This window comes from Choristoneura fumiferana, chromosome 5 (assembly GCF_025370935.1).
Source record: "Choristoneura fumiferana chromosome 5, NRCan_CFum_1, whole genome shotgun sequence".
NCBI lineage: Eukaryota > Metazoa > Arthropoda > Insecta > Lepidoptera > Tortricidae > Choristoneura > Choristoneura fumiferana.
Window position 1 is genome coordinate 13,820,160 of NC_133476.1, and position 19,065 is coordinate 13,839,224.

At 37.4% G+C, this 19,065-nt stretch overlaps 1 protein-coding gene across 1 annotated transcript in view; it reads left to right on the top strand.

Annotated features, from left to right (window-relative positions):
* dtn (transmembrane protein 132C dtn) overlaps positions 1–19,065 on the top strand; it is a 91,772-nt gene continuing 72,707 nt past the window's right edge. Inside the window, 1 exon segment of the mRNA XM_074088069.1 lies at positions 1–459. The gene's annotated coding sequence lies outside the window, so the exon portion shown is untranslated.

Sequence of the window (19,065 nt, forward strand, 5' to 3'; positions counted from 1 at the left end):
CTACTCACGCAACTCGCGAGTCGGCCGCCGTGCGCTGCGATCGCGCGCGAGATCTATCCTCTCGGCTTGAAACATGTGTGATGTTTTCATCACAGAGAACAACTGTCAACTTACTCCCGGATTCCTGTACTCGCACCATGAATGAACACTAAGTCCGTACCAGGCTGACGAGTGCCTCTCGGTGATATTTCGTGCACCCAAAGACAGCTTTCGCCGAGTGTCCAGTTTTTCTCGTAAGCTCGTGGTCGCTGACATTGCAACGTGCGGATCCCGCAGTGCGCGAGTGTGTGATTAATTGGCGTACATAGCCGGGGACACCAGCTGAGTCGAGTAAACATTGGTTTTACACACTTGACCTGACGTTTAGAAGGCGATGGCTCCTGCACAAACAGCTCCGGCCTAAACTATTGCCTCGGAAGGATTCCAACATGCGACGTTTAATTCTGTTCTTACTGACAGGTAAGGAGTGCTTTATGTTTAGAAATGCTTTGATTACCTTTTAAAGTTATATTGCACAGATTACGCAGCTGATTCGCGTAATTAGCCGTGTTTTTCAAACATTCCGTAGCCCGAGTAAAACTTGTTTTCAACAGATACCTACCTACCTACCCAGTCTTAGTCTGAACTGAATCCTCTCCCTGAATTAATGAACGTTTATCTTAATGCATGTAGACAGCGTCGTATTGGTTTTGTTTATTTATTATTTTATAGCGCTAATTTCTTAATTTTGCCTTATCTAAGGATTAGTTTTATGTGTAATTAATATAAGTATCAGTATAATAAATAGTACGGTTTTTAGAAGAAAGCTTATTTAATTCAAAGAACTGCATAAATTAACTATGCCATGTGTATAGTATCTTGTACCTATAAACCTAATTACCTGCATAGTAGGTACCTATATCCTCTTATGTTTTCGATGCATAGCTACTATTTGAATTAAAGATAGAAATCACATTAGTTATTTATGTCGTAGCAAATTTTTCACTTGGTTAAGTACAATTTGTGTTTTGTTTCGTGTCATTTTTTTTATTGGGCTAGTCATTTTGTAGAGCCGTATTTGTGCAATTAATAGGTACGTTTGTAACAACAAACTCTACTTTCCAGGAAAAAGTCTTATTCGATAAATTTCAGCGGCTCTACCACTCTACTACGCTGATATCGGCAACTTTTTATATAGTAGTAACATGTTGAATTTGAAATTCGTAAAATTCATAAAACTGACTTTGTAGTTTGTTCATTGTTGCAAACTTGGGGTACCGTGATATTAAATCGTCATTGAAATTTGCGTCGGTCTTTTGCCACGGCGTTATAGCTGCGCGAGACTCTCCTTCCGGGGTGAACGTCAAGTTTGCGGATTCTATAAAGTTCCAGGATCGGTTGGCTGCAGAAAACATAATTATTTTTAGAAATATACGATTAGTTAAAAAGGATTTAAATAGAGGGACTACTGCAGGTCTGTGTTGATAACGTTTATCATCTAAAATCACAAGTCTTTAAATTGTATCACTACAAATCTTTTTTTTTACTTTACAAAACAAGGATTCCTTTTTAATGAGAATTTCACCAAAGCACATGGCAAGCGTCCAGACGGCGTCACCCTGGTGCCGTGGAAGCTCGGTAGGGCCCTGGTGTGGGACGCTACATGCGTTGATACTTTCGCTCTGTCCCACATCCAGGCGACTAGCTCACAAGCCGGCGGTGCGGCTGATCAGGCCCAACTCCTCAAGCGCCGCAAGTACTCCTCTTTATTAAAAGATTACGAGTTTGGGATCATTCTCTTAAGATCCATTCATCAGATCAATGATGTATCTAATGAAACATTTTTTTCTAACTAGATCTATTACGCAGAAGTATGGATCTAATGCTTGCTGTTGAGACTCTAGGGCCTTGGTCAGCCGATATGAAGTGTTTCATAAAGGCCCTTTCTTCCCGGTTGATCGACACCTCTGGGGACCCAAGAGCTGGTACGTATTTATCCCAGCGGATCGCACTTGCGGTCCAAAGGGGTAATGCGGCCAGCATCATGGGAACTCTGCCACAGGCAGATCTTTTGGACGGGGTTTTCTTTTTATAATTTTTATTTTTATAGTAACATCTTAGATATATTTAGTTAAGGTTTCTTAGGTAAGTTTTCTTTGTCTTCTTCTTATTAGTATTATTTTATTTTATTCAATTAAAAAAAAAATCATGTAATTAAAAAAAATACATATTATTATTATATTTTAAGCACATTTAAATCACACACATCACATATTAATTATAAAATGATTGTTTTTAGACTCTAGTCAGAACAGAGCAGTACCGTGCTTATAATATAAAGAATTTTAACGAGTATTAGTCGATCAAAACTTTTAATATCGGTCGCATATTATTACGGAACTCTACCACATCACTTAGAGCCCTACCCAACACGCACTTAGCCAATTTTTAAGGTAAATACTGATAGAGCTACGGTGTTTTGAGATATCATTCAAAGGGTAAAACTATCTCAAAATATAGATGTGAGTAGTTTTTGAATTATACCTCCATCTATTTTTTCCCTTTGTCTATCCCAGGGACACACAAACTTGGAACGTCATCTATTTATACGGTATCCAACATTCGTCTCTATTTTATTTACGGCTTGCAATAGAAATTCGATTGATCGTATTGTTGGAAGGATAGCTATTGTTCCGCGGACATCTGTCTGGCGCAGTAGTAAAATAGTTGCGGCGTTTTAAAGTCGTCATGGCCACTGCTGCATTAATAAATTAGGCTGTAAATGTAGCATTGGCCCAAGAAACAACTCTAGACATGCATTTCTTGCATTTATTACATTGCATTTCTTTTAACCGTTATTGGTGTAGGTATTAAAAGCAAGCTTTTAGATGAAGCATGAACAAATTTCATGTGGTGTTATAATATATTTTTTCGTAATTCATCCAGAGTTGAGTAGAGTTGTAGAGTCATTTATTTATGTTATTAGTAGCTTGGATCATCGAGTAGATAAGTATGCATTTTTCTTGCACTCTCTTAAGATTTTCACCTACTAAAAAATAGCAGCGATCTCTTTTGTATTTACTATATAGTGTTTACCCGCGGCTTGGCACGCGTAAATCATAGATCCATGCATCAGTTGAATAAAAATTCCGAGATTTTACTGAATGAGGGTTTTTTGACAGGCGAAATATCGCTAGTGTGTTAGTATCGTGAGGTATGTTTGAAGTTTTAGTCTTGCTCGCGATTGGCTCATTTATATATTTATCCAATCACAATGGTGACAGAAATTTTAAACGTACCTCACAATGCTAACGCCATCTAGCGGTATTTCGCCTGTCGAAAAACCCTCATTCCCGTGGAAATTGTAATTTCCAAAAATTATATCGTGATCTACTTTCCCGTGGAAATATCGGGATAAAAAGTAGCTCATGTTTTATTTCAGTAAGTATGTATTATTCTTCCAATTTGATTCTTAAGCGATTAACAAAAAGCAACAGATGGACCATTCGTTTGGTATTTCGCATTTTTTTGTTCAATTGCAGCATAATAAATAAATTACTATCTTAGATAAAATGCAAAAGAGCCTCCTAAAATATAATTATGGTATTGTGATTACTAAATAAAACTTCATATTTTAACATTGTACGAGTAGAGCTTGAGTCGATGATTCAATACTAATACAAATACCACGTGAACCATAAGTCTGTCGCTGTAGCAATTACAAATTTATGATCAACCGACAAGGAATTTATAGCCTTCTTCTAATAATACTTAACAAATAGAAAAGCGTCAAGAGAGAATTGTAGAATATTGAGGAGGGATGTACTTTCTTGTATTATAAAGAGAACAGACCAGAAGACAACGCTAAGGGACTGTTTCACCATCCATTGATTAGCGTTAACCGACGGTTAAATGTGATGCCGTCTCCGTCTATTCGAACAAAACAAATAGAGACGGCATCACACCTAACCGCCAGTTAACACTAATCAATGGATGGTGAAACAGCAACTAAAAGTATTTTTTTTACTTTTTTATTACTTTAGGATTAAATTCTATAGTAGTGTTATGCAGGTTATTTTAAGTACCTATACTACACATACTACGTTCCACTCAGGAAATCGGCAAACACATACAATCGTAAAACGTATTTGAATGTAAAAAATCTCTGATTCCGATGAAATTGACCCTCGGCGTTTCTTTTCCGCACTCATTTATGTCAAACACCACAATCCTTTAATTAGTAGATAGCGAAATCAGGTGCAGATATCTAATTAATTGCAACTTTTATTGATTTATTTTTTTCTTCCTTTGATTCCTGGATAAGCCTCTTGTTCGGCACTAGGTACTCTATTATTGCCGACTGTCTATTACCGAATCTGGTCCAAATGGGACCTACTTCTTATTTTTTTCTGATTGTGAAGCTGAAGATTACTTAGCAATTAATATTACCGGTGGCATTCTAAGATATAACACATCGTGCCACATTGTGAAATAAGAATAGTAGAAAGAAAATTTAATCCAAGCAGTAATAACGAGACATAACATCATAAGTTAGGTTATTGATCGAACAACTTGAATGCATTTACTGATTTTAACGTAACATGACTTGGCATAATATCGATAACATTACAATGGCTACTTCGTATCGAATGATATATGCCGTCCATAACATGCTGTGTAACAGCTGCTCTGAAGAGCTTTATTCTTCCTTTTAATGGTAATAACAGGGCTGCAATATAATCTGGCGTCAGAGTAAATTATATGAAATAAAAAAAAGATTGATAAAGCTTTTTTAACAGGATTTTATTTGTTCTCAGCTTTAATGTATTCTCTTTGGTGCATGAGTTTCACTTTTTTTGGTTACTTAGTTTTGTCTGCTATTGTAGTACTTATCGTCCAAACAGTATACATACCATTCGATAGTTACGACTATAACACTATTTTTAATTTATGTATTGCGTTCCTTTATTCCGTTTGAAAGAAATAATTATTCTCTACAAGATGTTTACTCATGAAGGTATTCAGGTCGAACTCATAAAATAGTATGAAACAATTCTTAGCACGTTTTCTTATTAAACAATAAATCTAAGCTTTACACGCGCTCACATTTCGTTTTGTAAAATAAACAAGTGAAGCTGATGTATTCATATCACTTCTTTGGGAAATAAGTTCGGCGACAGGTGTTCCGTGCAGGTAGAGGCTGACGTAATTGACCGGCCGATGGGTTCTTTTGAAAGGGGCTACAGAATCTTTTGAATCATCGAGCGGCGTTTATCTGCATAGAATCCAATACAGATGAGATGGGATGCAAAACGTCACTAAATATGGGTATTTAGTGTCGTAACTATTAAGAGACCCTCAATAATAATTAGTCACGAAATTAAATAAAAGGAGTAAAAATTTGGACCGAAAATGGATCGGCAAAATCCATATTCTACACACTCAACTACTTGCAGCACTTGCCCTGATAAGTCGCGTAACCGCGTATACATTTGAGCAATCCTAGGTCGAGCGAGTCGCCTCAATCTGCAAGTGCAAGTGGAGACGCTGCGTCAGTCTAAGCCTGAGATACGTAGGCCGGGTCATGAGGGATATCCCGGGTATCTTCGCTGCGAGCCAAATCAACTGAGCCTCAGTCCAAATGAGCAGTGGAGATGTAGGCGTGTACCTACTTGAGGCTCCTCTTCCTGAGGCAGCTCAAGTGTATATAATACGAAGCTATATCTAAGTATTCATTGGCGTCTACAAATGTCCGATAAAGCAAAAAACTACAACGTTATTTTTTATTATGGGCCATTTCGAAGAAACCGTTTTAGGCGCAACATACCTAAAAGCGATTCTTCTTTTATTATGTTTTAGGTACTTTGTGCTTCAGAAACTTCAGAAAGTTTTGTCCTCGGGTGTGGTCGAACCCGTGCTTCTAACAAAATTTGATAAATAAAAGTTTCGCTTAGGAAAAGTTAAAGTTTTATAAGTTGCGACCATTGGATGGTGCGCGGTTAGTGTTGAGTTTACGGGTATTGTTCCAATTGCTGGGCACTAAATCGCTACATCGATCTTACCTACCGTTCACTGGCCCTTCCAACTTCCAGCAACTAGTGAAAAGAAGGTTAAATACCAAAATTATTCCAAACCTTCTTGCTTCCAAACTTACCTGCAAATCAGTTTAAAAGCATTGAAAGCTCGTTTAGGGACGCAGCGGTAAAGCAAGGAAACATTTACAGTCCGATTTTTGTAAAACTTAAAACCTAATTACCCTGCAGTCTTACACCAAGTTTATTTCATTCATCTAATAAAATGTACCTGCTCAAACTTGCCGTGTTTTAAACTTCAAAACTTCGACTCGAGACCCGAGGAGAAGATGCGGACTTCTTAGTACATAAGCAAATATATTTTTAGTTGGATTTAGAACTAAGAAACTTCCTTATACTTAGGCAGTAAGTTTACACTCTCGCGTTAAACTTTAAATTTTATTGCCAGGATTTGGACTGAAGGTAAATTGTAAAACGCGAATTCCATTCGTCTCTCTTCTTAAATGTTTTTTGTTTGGGGCGGATGTGACCAACACCTGGCTCCTACGTACTTAGTTTTTTCTTTAAGCTTCTGTTTTGGGCATGGCTCCCTTAATTTATTTTTAGTTAAAGGTAATTTTGGTTTGCAATTAGTGTCTGACGCAAGAAAGTCAAAACCACCTCGGTATTATCTCGGAATATCTTAAAGTGTTGGTTCAAATGTAAAGAGCCTGATCTACAAGCGTCAACAAAGTTGTATGAACAATGTCTCGTTAAAATTCCATCGCCTCGGTGGCGACTCTTAAGCCAAACCGATAATGATATTTATTCACGACGATTATTGTAAGTACATCGTTTCTCTTTCCGTTTGAAGTTTATACTTATACAGTTGTTACGACTGCATGAACCTTAACCGTTTCAATGTAAAATGGAAGATATTCAGGAACTCAAATTCCTAAGCAACGACTTGCGGATAATTTTTGAAATCATACACACAAACATCACGCCTGTATTCCCAAATGGGGTTGGCAGAGCACACGAAACGTTACCGCTTCGGAGCCACTTTTAGCAATTTTAGGTTTTAAGTTTGACGGAAACGGTACAATGTGACAGGTTGCTAGCCTGTCGCCTACGGTATACTTTAACCTATATCCTCAGTTGCCTCTTACGACATCCACGTAAGAAATGGAGAGGTGTAAATCTAACCCGACACCACCCGGGTGCCTAGTGCCGGGGGTCATATTTGTGTGAAAATACTTTACCAATTAATAATATGAATACACAAATTAACATAAATGTTTAATCATACTCGTATTTTTACAGATGTGATTTCTAAACCGGCACATTGCTTATTTTTTAACTGAATGTGATGTGATGAATGTCTAGTTAGGTACTGTTGTCGCTTTGATTGCCACCTGAGTGGGTGCATGACAAACCGCACTCACGCAGTTTAAATGCAATGCCGTTAAACGAGTAAAATAAAAAATAACGGATTAAAGTTATTACGTCGATTGTATAATTTGGTCAATTTTGGTCCGAATGGAGCGTCGCATTCCGCAGTTTATGTCTATTTCGGGGTGCTGACAGCGAGCGCATAATCAAAACGGGTGCAGGCGATAAGTGGCCGGGCGCTTCTTTCATGTTGCGTCTGTGTGCGTGCAGTGTTTACACGCTGCGCCTGCGCTGCGGCGGTGGCGTCTGCGCATGGTGCATTGCAGATGCACTTCGTTCTTTCAAGGGTCGTGCTCTCGTGGGACTGTTATTAATGTATATGATAACAGCTTTTTTCGATTTCTTGTTATGTATATGATTAGTTTTTGTGATAACGTGACGGGCGGCGGTGCTTGTTATCAGATAAGATTTTTTTAATTTATGATGTGTTTTTTTTCCATAAGTACATTAAGATTTATGTAGGTCATGGTAGTGTTAATTGTAGTATACAGTATGCCTACTTTATCTACAAAACTACTACTGTACTTTAGCTAGTACATAGATTATGCCTATTGTTTAGGCGTGTATAATCTGAAACTTAAAATAACTTAATCCGTAGAACTAAAATGAAGTTCAATACAAACGTATTGAACATAACGTATCTACATCATATTAACTTGAAAAAGGAATTGCCAAGTATACCTTACCTACCAATTTAGGCTTATGGATATGTTTTTATTTCCAGAACAATACAGGTCCAACTATAAATAAGGTATATCAGGTACAATAAAATTGCCAAGTACTCGTAATTTTTCTAATTTCCTCTTCCCTTTAGATTTAGTTGCTTCATGAGGATGATTGTGCCTGTTAAAAATCCGACCTTATCTACATCATCATGCCATGTACAATAACCTCTCCTCCTTTTTTGAAACAAGTTTAAAATACTACTAAATAAGTTTTTTGTTAAAAAAACATTTTTAATAAGTACAAGCTTTTTTACAAGCTTTTTTTAGTTACTACACCAGTCCCGTTGTCTGCCTGTCTATCTGTCTGTCTGTCTCTGTAGTCAAATCTTGCAAGTTAAACATTCGACCAACTTCCTGTAGATTGACTTGAATTTTGCGTGACAATTAATACATTAATCTGGTAGTGACACCCTGGTAGTCCGGCCAGGATCATCTACGCAGGACGGAATCTGCAACGGTTAATGGCATCGACTTGAAATTTGGTAGGTATGCAAATGTAGTTTGGGTGACTATGCAAGTGAAGTAAACAATAAGTACTTACAGTCAGCAAAAAAACTTATATTAAAATGTTTTTTTTACCAAAAAAATATTACTGACTGTACTTTTTGTTGACTGTACTTGCACTGTCCTCTAAACTACATTTCCGTACCAAATTTCAAGTCGATGCCATTAACCGTTGAGGAGTTCCGTCTTGCGGAGACGATTCCGGCTGGATCACCAGGATGTCACTACTAGATTATTGTATTGTCACCAGATTTACATAAGTATGCCGAATTTCAAGTCAATCCGACTACTGAAAGTGGGTCAAATTCAACTTGCAAGATTTGATTACAGCAAACATCGGGACAGGTGAAACTAAATAAAAGATTGTAAACAATATCAATACACTTATTCATTGTTCAGTAATATTTAAGATCCAATCAGCCCCTACAAAAATTGTTAGCATAACGTGTTTTTCTAAAAATAAATCGTCACTTGGCAAATGTGCTGCCTTCACCCGAAATTCCCCGTAAAGAACGAAAGTAGAGCTACATTATTGGATTTTTACCATAATATACCCTGTTTGTCCCTTGGCAACGAGCTACATATTAAGCGAGAAATTGGTTCTGAATGCCAGCAAGACTCATCAAGAGAATTTTGAATAACAAGTTTGTTTTCCCTTCTAAAATCAAATACAAAACCTAATAACTCCAACAAAATTGGTCTTTCTAGTATCTAAGAAAAATCCTCATACATAGAAATGTTTTTGTAAACCAAATTAGGTTTCGTTTCTGATAGCCCGAAATTAGGTTTCATTTGATAGCAGTCGAAAACTGGAATGCTGATGTAGCATTTTCGAGAAATGAGAGAAACTCATCGGATGCACAATAATAGATAGTTAAGTGGGCAAGTTATTTCCCCAGTGGCGGGACCTGGGTCGACAAACTTGCTCAGCTAAGGGCGTCTGTCTATTCAAAGCAGAATTTGTCGGTGATTAAACAACGGACCACGAAGGGGTGAGCTCAAGAGTTGTTTTTCCATTCAGTTCTTATTAAAACTCAAATGGAAATTGCCCTAGTGCCATCCACTGGGGATTGGCTGAAAACCATTTAAATTATAAATTGCTTACTGAATCTTACATTTATATAACAACCGTCAAACGTATTAGGTACAGTCACCGGCACCAATATATGACACAACAAAGCTTGCTTATGTATCAGATACGGCATTATTTTTAGGGTCGGTAGGATCTGTAGGTGTCAGATATTTTTGCACGCTCGGCTGTGATAGATATTTTATGAATGCAGGTTCTGTGGAACTTTACCGGTAGACTCGTTAGTGACATAATGTGTTACTCCTTACCATCATTCCTGTACTTCAACTTTACGTAACACATCCAAGTTCTCCTGTTACATATTTAACTACTTTAACTTAAAAGCTAACCAATCCAGACAATACATAACTGCTTTTGTTTGCAGAAGTGTTTGTGTTTCACCGCACCTAGTTTCTCTTCCTGTTTGGACAACTCCAAGCTTAACTTTATCTTTAGGATGATGAGTAGTCACCGCTTGCCACTAAAGCAAAACACAGATTCTCTAAATGATTCTATGTTAATTTTACGATGTACAAAATTACTGGCCTTGAAGTACATATATGAGGGTTGCACTGCACAAGATGGCACGTGCGCTCAGTGAAATGATAATGATAGAGTGGCCGGAGGGGAGGCATAATCAACTGAATAACTAATTCAAGTCATTGCGCTTTATTCTGTGTAAATAGCCCTTTTGCGGCACCCTTTGCCCTTCGACAATTTAAGTAAGTACGTACTCGCGGAACATAATCAAGGACATTTTATAAAAATATTATGAAATGGTCGAACGTATTGTTACGAGGAACACTTGAATTATTTCAAAAGAAATGTTGAAATGACCAAGCCGGAGGGTTAATATCAGAAGTTAATGATAAAACCGTATTTAAAGGTTAATTGGCTTAAAGGTTAAAGGGTTGCCTTGTCCTAGTTATTGTCAAGTTTCGTGACATTTATCAGTTTTTGGGGATGTTAAGGTATTGGGAGTTTATTTTCAATAACGATTTTTAGTTCGGCTTATTACTCGAAAGGAGGTTTGATTCTGGGTTCCATTTCAACGTTTCAAGGAAATAAACGACAAAGTATTATGAAATACCCCATTGATATGCAACTGAAGTGCCGAGCTCCCTCTAAATGATTTATACTCTATTCAGAAGTGTATTTCACCGCGGTGTATATTTGCGCTATATTTATTTTCCAACTATTTTAACAAAATCCTTTTGAATCCGCTACCAGCGCAGCCTGCTGTTTTCACGAAGCCGCTAAATCCCATTTCACATAACTTTCTGGCTCACAAAAACTTTACGGACGGAGTATAGCAGAATGTGCTATTCACGTAGTATGTGACCAAAAAATTCATCATGTATAATTGGGTCAGAAACGTGTAGGACGGAGGCTTTCAAGGGGCGGGGGAGGGTCTACTGTAACTCGACGTTGCGTACGAATGGGTATATTGCCCGCTATTATTACAACACTACATTCCGCTCTGGGAACTTTATGGAAATGCGACTCACGACCCCTTTGGCAAAAGAAACTTGGCCACGTTTTGCTTACTCATCTTATTGAACCAGCCATATCCGACAAATATAAAGATTCTGTAGCATGAATTATTAGTTCTAACCGCAAAAGATATTTTGTAGAATTAAATATTAAATATTTTGTTTTGTGTTTGTGTCTTGTGTTAGTTACACAGTGGAATTAAATTTCAGTGTTAGCGTGTTTTAAAACTTTTGTCTTGTAAAATCTAACAGCTACCCCTCCCAGTCCGCTACGAATTTCGTTCGATAGCAAAATGCACTGCTTATTGTACAATAGCGCAAGGGGCCGTAAGAACGGTAATAAAATTTGATTAGAGTTGATCATAAATCTTTTTTTTCATTATCTCGCGCCGCGTCGCCGGCGAGTGCCGCCAGTGCCGCGGGAGACAGCGCCCAAATCCCCCATGTTTTGACACACATACCCGCCGTATTTATGACACACGGCTCGGTTTTACTCAACTGACATGAGATTTATGAAGTCCGCATGTGTGCTTAGGAGATTGAATTGCTTTACGCAATGTAAATCTATGTTTTAGAATTATAAACGTTGACACGAGGTTTATTTCTGAGTAGGCTCAATCATCTTCTAATCTAAGGATTAATTATAAAAGTACAAAAGTTACATTTTCGACAGTTTAACAACTATTCCTAACGTAGGTACTACTTAAGTAGGTAACACACCTCAAAATCGAAAGGAATCCTTGTCATTATCTGATTAGTATTCGAATCATCTTTGGTTTGAGTATAAGAGGCAGTCGCGGTTATGATTTCCGTGTGAACTTAAGTTCCGTTTATTGTTCTCCGGGCGTGTCGGAACTCGAGTCTCGCAGTTACGCGATAGCATCAGCCTACCTATAAGTAGTTAACGTGGCACCGTGAGTCATCTCCGGGGAGCCCTGTTAGAGCGTTTGCCGAATCACGCTCGCTTATTGCGGGCACCTCTTTCAGCAATCAGTGACATAAGGCAGAGCTTTTGAACACATTTGCTTTAATTTCTCTAGTAAAATTACTTTTGTTTGTGATTTTGTGATTTTTTAAAATGAGGTACTATTGTGTTTTTTTACATTAAAGAAAAGTACACCTACCTAAATAGTACCTAACTTAAAAAAAATACGTTACATAATGTCATCCGTGTTTCAGTCGCAGAAATGTATATGTGTGTAACATAATCGGTTTACTAGGTATGTTACATTCGAAGCAAATTGATTGTGATATGATAAATACGCAAACACACCAGTTATTCTACTACAAGAGAAAAAAATATGATTCAAACACAAGGAATAACATTAAGTTTTATTTGATAATTGTCATAAATTAAATAAACAAATATTTAAATGGACAATGTCTCGCTCACCAGTAGGTAGTATCCTTTTTTATCTGTTCGACCGTAATCGGTTAACAAATTTGTAAAACGCCACTTTTCAGTCAATAATTAGCCCTAACGTGGCTTTTATTAATGTTGCGTCAGGTCCATGAAGGCTCATAACATAACAAAGTTATCGTGAGCCAATCTGGCCTCCCCTCTAACCCCCATACCCGACTTCCTGCCTACCTAACAGAGTAAAATTAATGATTGTTTGACGGGTGGTCTATTTGTTTCCATAAAAGTAGAAATATTTCTTTGGTCTGGGAATAGTGTTGCAGTGATTAAAGCGGGTTGTCTTTGGTTCCGGCGTGCCGGACTGCGGCCGGCGGGCAGCGGTCGTTACCGGATGCGACGGAACATGGAAAGCATTTTAAGTGGTGGTCCTAATACCCGTCCATTGTCCCATTTTATTTCGAGCGCGACCTATCGATCCCCATAGATCAATTTCAAAATGAAAGAATTAATCAGTCCATCCGCCAATTCCGATTGCAAATGAACAAAGCAAACTACTACAAGAAGTAATCGATTTTATTAGTTCACTTGCCTTTTAAGATTTTTATCTACCACGTTGCTGTTAATAATTGTACAGTCAAGGGCAAAGATATCGACACGGCCAAAGTTGCAAAAATATGTATACACGGCCTTAATGTTAATTGCATAAAGTCGTGTATACATAATTTTGTAACTTTGGCCGTGTCGATATCTTTGTCCTTGACTGTACCAGCTCAGCCTACCAGGGAATATTTAAATACATAATGTTTTTTTGTTGCGCTTATTTGTGGTACCTAACTCACGGAGCTACATAATGTGGTATGTGTGCTGTTATTTGATACGAAGATACAATAACTCTAGCTAGGTATTTTGCTTGGAATAGGATATGTATTACCAAGTATGTATTTGCTTTAATATTTACTTGAGATTAATTAGATACTTCATGCACTAACAACAACCTTATCTAAGTAACATATTTTCTTGGACGATAATTGGATAAGATTGGTGGTTAGACACTGAAAGAACCGATCAAGCTTGAGTCAGACTCGCGCACCGAGGGATCCATATAATAATAATTTAAAAAAAATTAGCGAATTTCAAAGAAAAAAAACTTATTTATCTATATTTTGCTATTAATTTGTAAAATACCTATAAGCAATGCGTAATAAATATTATTACCAAATGAAGTTCATAGGTCCATAGGAAGTTAAAAAAATTCTTGGATACAAAATTTTGTGAAAAATAAGCAGGTTTTGGCGGCTTTTCATTTCTTTATTCTACAATATTTTTTAAAAATACAGTTATAATGCTAAAATGTTGTTTGGACCATTCTGGTACGGAACCCTAAAAAGGTTTCACAAAATTCAACCAACCAACAAACAATATCAGACGAGCGTGCGTTTATCTCCCTCACGCGTTGATTTAACTTTAAACGTTTAAATGGACCGTTGAGAGCTAATTCCTCGTATCTTATTTCCGAGTATCGCCACTCAGTTCTTTCTTGGGCTGGTGAAGTACGCGGCAGTAAGCCCGAAGCATGGGGTGCGTCGGTATGTGCCCCACATTGACGCGGCGTCGCGATGTGGCGCCGCTCTCCGGGGGGATTATCCCTAAATTATCCCCCCTGATACATGTCACGTACGGGTTTTTACCCCACAACACGAATATGTTCGACATCATTTTAGTAGCTTTACGGTCTTTCGAATATGACTGCTATACGTGCATCAGGATATTCTATTGATATCGTGAATTGTTGAAGTAGGTAAACATTCTTTCTTTTTAGGGTTCCGTAGTCAACTAGGAACCCTTATAAAAATAATAATAATAATCCATTTATTTATTCAGACAACAAAGTTCCATACATTATTAGTAATTTATTTATAATTTCGCCATGTATGTCCGTCTGTCTGTCCGCGGCTTAGCTCAGAGACCGTTAGTACTAGAAAGCTGTAATTTGGCATGAATAGACCTTCATTTCAGTCACGCCAACAAAGTAGTAAAATAAAAAACTATTTTTTTTTAAGGTGCCTCCGATTCCCATCTCTCTACCTACGTAAAGTGGGGGTGATTTTTTTCTCAACTAATCCTATAGTGGGGGTATCGTTGGATAGGTCTTTTAAAACCATTGGGGGGTTGCCAAGAGTTGCGAAATTTTCAACTTTAAAGTGCAAACTTTCATTAATATCGAGTCCCCCCCTATAAAATCTAAACTGTTGGGTGGGAAATTTAAAAAAAAATTAGAATGGTAGCAAGTAGGTATATCAAATTTACAAGGAAAATTATAACGGCTAAGATGGCTTGAGAATTATTAGTACGTAGTTTAAGAGTCAATAGCAACCAAAGTATAAAATATATACCTACCTTAATTTGGAAGATTCCGTGCACAATACGAAATCCTTAGAAAAAATATTACTTACTTGATTTATTCGTAATGGCTACGGAACCCTATCTTGTGTGTGTCCGACCGACACGCTATTGGCCGCTTTTTTTGTTAAACAGCGAATCGATTAAAAACATATTAGTTATTGTAAAGGATTTCAAAACTAGGTTTACAGTTCGAATACGCGTATCTACGCGCATCTTTTGGAAAAAGTCAAAATAGGCGTATCTTAAGTATATACGTAGGAAATTAATAGCGCCTGGGTGTTGTTTTTGCTTTCACTTCTCGCATTTTCCGGGTAAGTTTTCGGGGAAAAATATCCTCATATTAGTTATTCTGTGTGTAGCATAGACAGACATACGGGCACATTATTGGATTGGGTTGGCTTTCATTACCCGGGGCTGTGTGAGAAGACGGTCTTTTATTTGTGTGTGATCCTCTCGACAAAATTGTATATGTACCCATATTAATTAAAAAAGAACCTACGTACAGTTTTCTAACAAAACAAAAACCATAAAAGTGATTACGGATCTTTTCTCCATAGTATTTTGTGAAACATTAAGTGACATGTAATCAAAAGCGTTGACCTTTACTTGCCCGAATTTCACTTGCCATACCAACGTTTGCCATAAAATATATAGAATTGTGCTGTTTTCAGGATTTTTTAAAATGTCAACTATGAAGAAATTACTATTTCAGAAATAAATTACTTTATGGCAAATGAAAATTCTAGAAAACGACACATTCGGGCATATGAAATTCAAGCAAACGATAGAGAACCAATCAAAAGAGTATGTATTCCTTTTGGAGCAGCAAATAGACGGATTCAGTCAGTTGACATAAATTTACGAAGTAATTTTTTTTAAATAGAAGTAGCTGCATTCTTTGTCTAAAAATATTAGTCAACTCTTATAATGTTAAAGGTACTCCTTACTATTGTAAGTAAAATTAAATCGAATAAGTTATAAACTACAACACAACTACTTAAATGAAACTCTGACCCTATTTAAAAGTCTCACTTCTGATTTCAAAAGGACAAAGCTCTGCAAAATGCCTACCATAGAATGCCAGCAGCCGCTGTTGTTTTGGCTTTGCTCGGACTTAGTTGGATTTCTTGCTTACACCCCTTTTCAGGAAACTTTGAATTCCACTTTCAAGTCGGAACGGAATGCTCGCCGCGCAAAGGATGGTTAAGTTGAGTTTATCAGCGCTAATTTGTGTTGCACCGTAGAAAAGCGATGTTTTGCGGGAACGAGTTCAAAAGCTTTAAAGGCAACCGCGTTTAATCGGGGCTGCCTTTTAAAATGCACTCGTATAGTCTCAGCGATAAAACACTGCACTGAATCTGAAGGGCTACTACGAAACTCGAAACTCGAAGTTCGTGTCGTGCGGTTCTCTGACGCTTATACTATTTAATACGAGAGCGAGAGGGATGGTACGATACGAACTTCGAGTTTGGAGTTTCGTAGTAACCCTGTTGCCGCTGCATCTACTGGGTTTTATTGCATTACGTAACGATGCAATTTTAACTCCATTAATCTTTTCCGAGATATTTTGCCGCTCCATTTTCAGCCTCTGTTGTCCACATGCCTAGAAATTGCGCATTATACTAATTTTAATAATGTTGCGGCACAAAACACATTTTTCTTGTTTTACTATGGCTTACTTCAATAACGTGTTCGAAATATTAGCATTCACCATCGTTTCAAAACAGTTTAAACATCCGATGATCTGCCAATTAAAACTTCTCAAATGTTTCCTTTGTATCGGTCACGTGGGAGTTTACTGGACGCCGATAAAGAGGGCCATTCACAAGATTTATAATAGCGCTAAAGTTAACGAGTCGCCCACCATTCAAGACACGCACTGTTGCTAACTTTTCTTTAGAAAAATATCTTCAACTTTCAGAACCAGCTGGCATTAAGAGCTCGTGAAAACTCGACGTTCTAACTTTCCAGGAAAATGTTCAACGTTTTGTGCGTTTCTATGGATCAACGTTATTTCAGGGTATTATCTTAAATTGCTGTCACAATATAGGACCTAGACTTTGTTTTCAAGTGATCTGGTCTAATCTTACGTTCTTGAAATTTAGCAGCAAACGTGACACTTCTTGATACAAAATAACGGCAATAATAGCACGGTTTTTCAAAGTATAAAAACCGGCCAAGAGCGTGGCGGACACGCCCGAAATAGGGTTCCGTAGCCATTACGAAAAAATTAAGTTAATATTTTTCTAAGGCTATCGTATTTTGTACGGAATATTACAATTTCAGGTATATTATATACCTTAGGCCGCTATTTACTCTTAAACTACTAATAATTCTCAAGAAAACTTATCAGTTTTAGTTTTCCTTGTAAGTTTGAAATACCTACTACCATCCTGAATTTTCTCAAATTTTTCTACCCACCGGTTTAGAGGGGGTTTAGAGGAGGGGACGGGACGCTCTATTTTAATGAAAATTTGCACTTCAAAGTTGAATATTTACCAAAAAATAATTGAATCGAAAAATCGTTTTAGCAACCCTTTAATAGTTTTAAAAGACCTATCCAACGATACCCCACACTTCAATGTTGGATGAGAAAAAAACAACACCCCCACTTTACATATCCGTGCACAATTATAGCTTTCTAGCATTGATAGTCCCTAAGCAAAGCCGCGGACGGACAGACAGACAGACAGACATGACGAAACTATAAGGGTTCCGTTTTTGCCATTTTGGCTACGGAACCCTAAAAAAGCCATTTGCACTTGTATTCGCCTAACGTAAGCCTTGGTTTTTCTTTCTTTGTTTTTTTTTCGGATTTGTCTCCGCGTACGGCATGGTCAGTTCAGTAGTTAAAACTTTTGCAGCAACGAACAACTTGTTCGCCGAGGCATTGGATGCCAGTTTTATAAGTTTTAGCCTGTAGATGGCTATTGTTATCACAACAAAAAAAATACGACTGATTTATCCACAAACCTCACGTTGAACTTGCCTAGCTATAGGCTGCGAACTGTCTTATAGAAACAGCACCGCAGGGAAATCTTTCCTTACGAAATTAATGGAGCTCGGTAAATTTTACACGAACTCGTCAAAGAGATTATGGTGCAAAAAAAACACGTATTTCTTATTAAATAGCATACTCTTAATCTTCAATGATGGAATACCGTTCTCGACTTTAAAACAGCTAGAACTGCGCGATATTTTCTCATTACAAATATGAGAATTATTAAAATGTAATCCAAGTTCCAGACTTGTTGGAATGTATTTCACTTCTAGAGAGAGAAGATTAAAACAATAAGTGTGTACCTGCTTGGTATATTTTGAGCAAGCTTTTTAAAGTTGATTCGCGTTGTTTATAGTGGAAGAATTATTCACTAGTGTTCACCCAGGCTTCATTATGCGGAACCATTAATCGCTTCCAATGGGAAGAAAGCATTGCGCGTGCCCCGACATTAAACAGTTCCCTTTGTTGGTAAAACGCTGGACGATTAAAGCGACGATGCCGGCCTTCATTGTGGTCGCTGCTTACGAATGTTTGCCGCAAAGTCATTGCGATTAGTAACAATCCTTGCTCGTAGAAGACGGTTTCAAACCTCCCTTGTTAGCGCTGCTTCTTTAAATCAAATTGGGCTGTTTAAGTCACGCTCCGTGCAACTGGAAATTATCTACATAAAAATGGCTTTTGATTCTAATCTAATATTTAAATGAATGGCGCCGGATGGCTTCGATAAATCATGTTTTTACAAGCTTTTATTTAGTTTCATCTGTCCCGTTGTCTGTCTGTCTGTCTGTGATCAAATCTTACAAGTTAAATTCAATCAACTTCCAGTAGTTGGATTGACTTGAAATTTGGCATACTTGTGTAAATTGCATGACAATATAATATGTAGTAAAGAAATCCTGGTAGTCCAGCCAGGATTGTCTCCACAGGACGGAACTCTTCAACGGTTAATGGCATTGACGTGAAATTTGTATGCAAATGTAGTTTAAGTGACAATACAAGTACAGTCAATAAAAAGTACAGTCAGCAAAATAAAGCTTATATTAAAAATGAAATTTTTACCAAAAAATA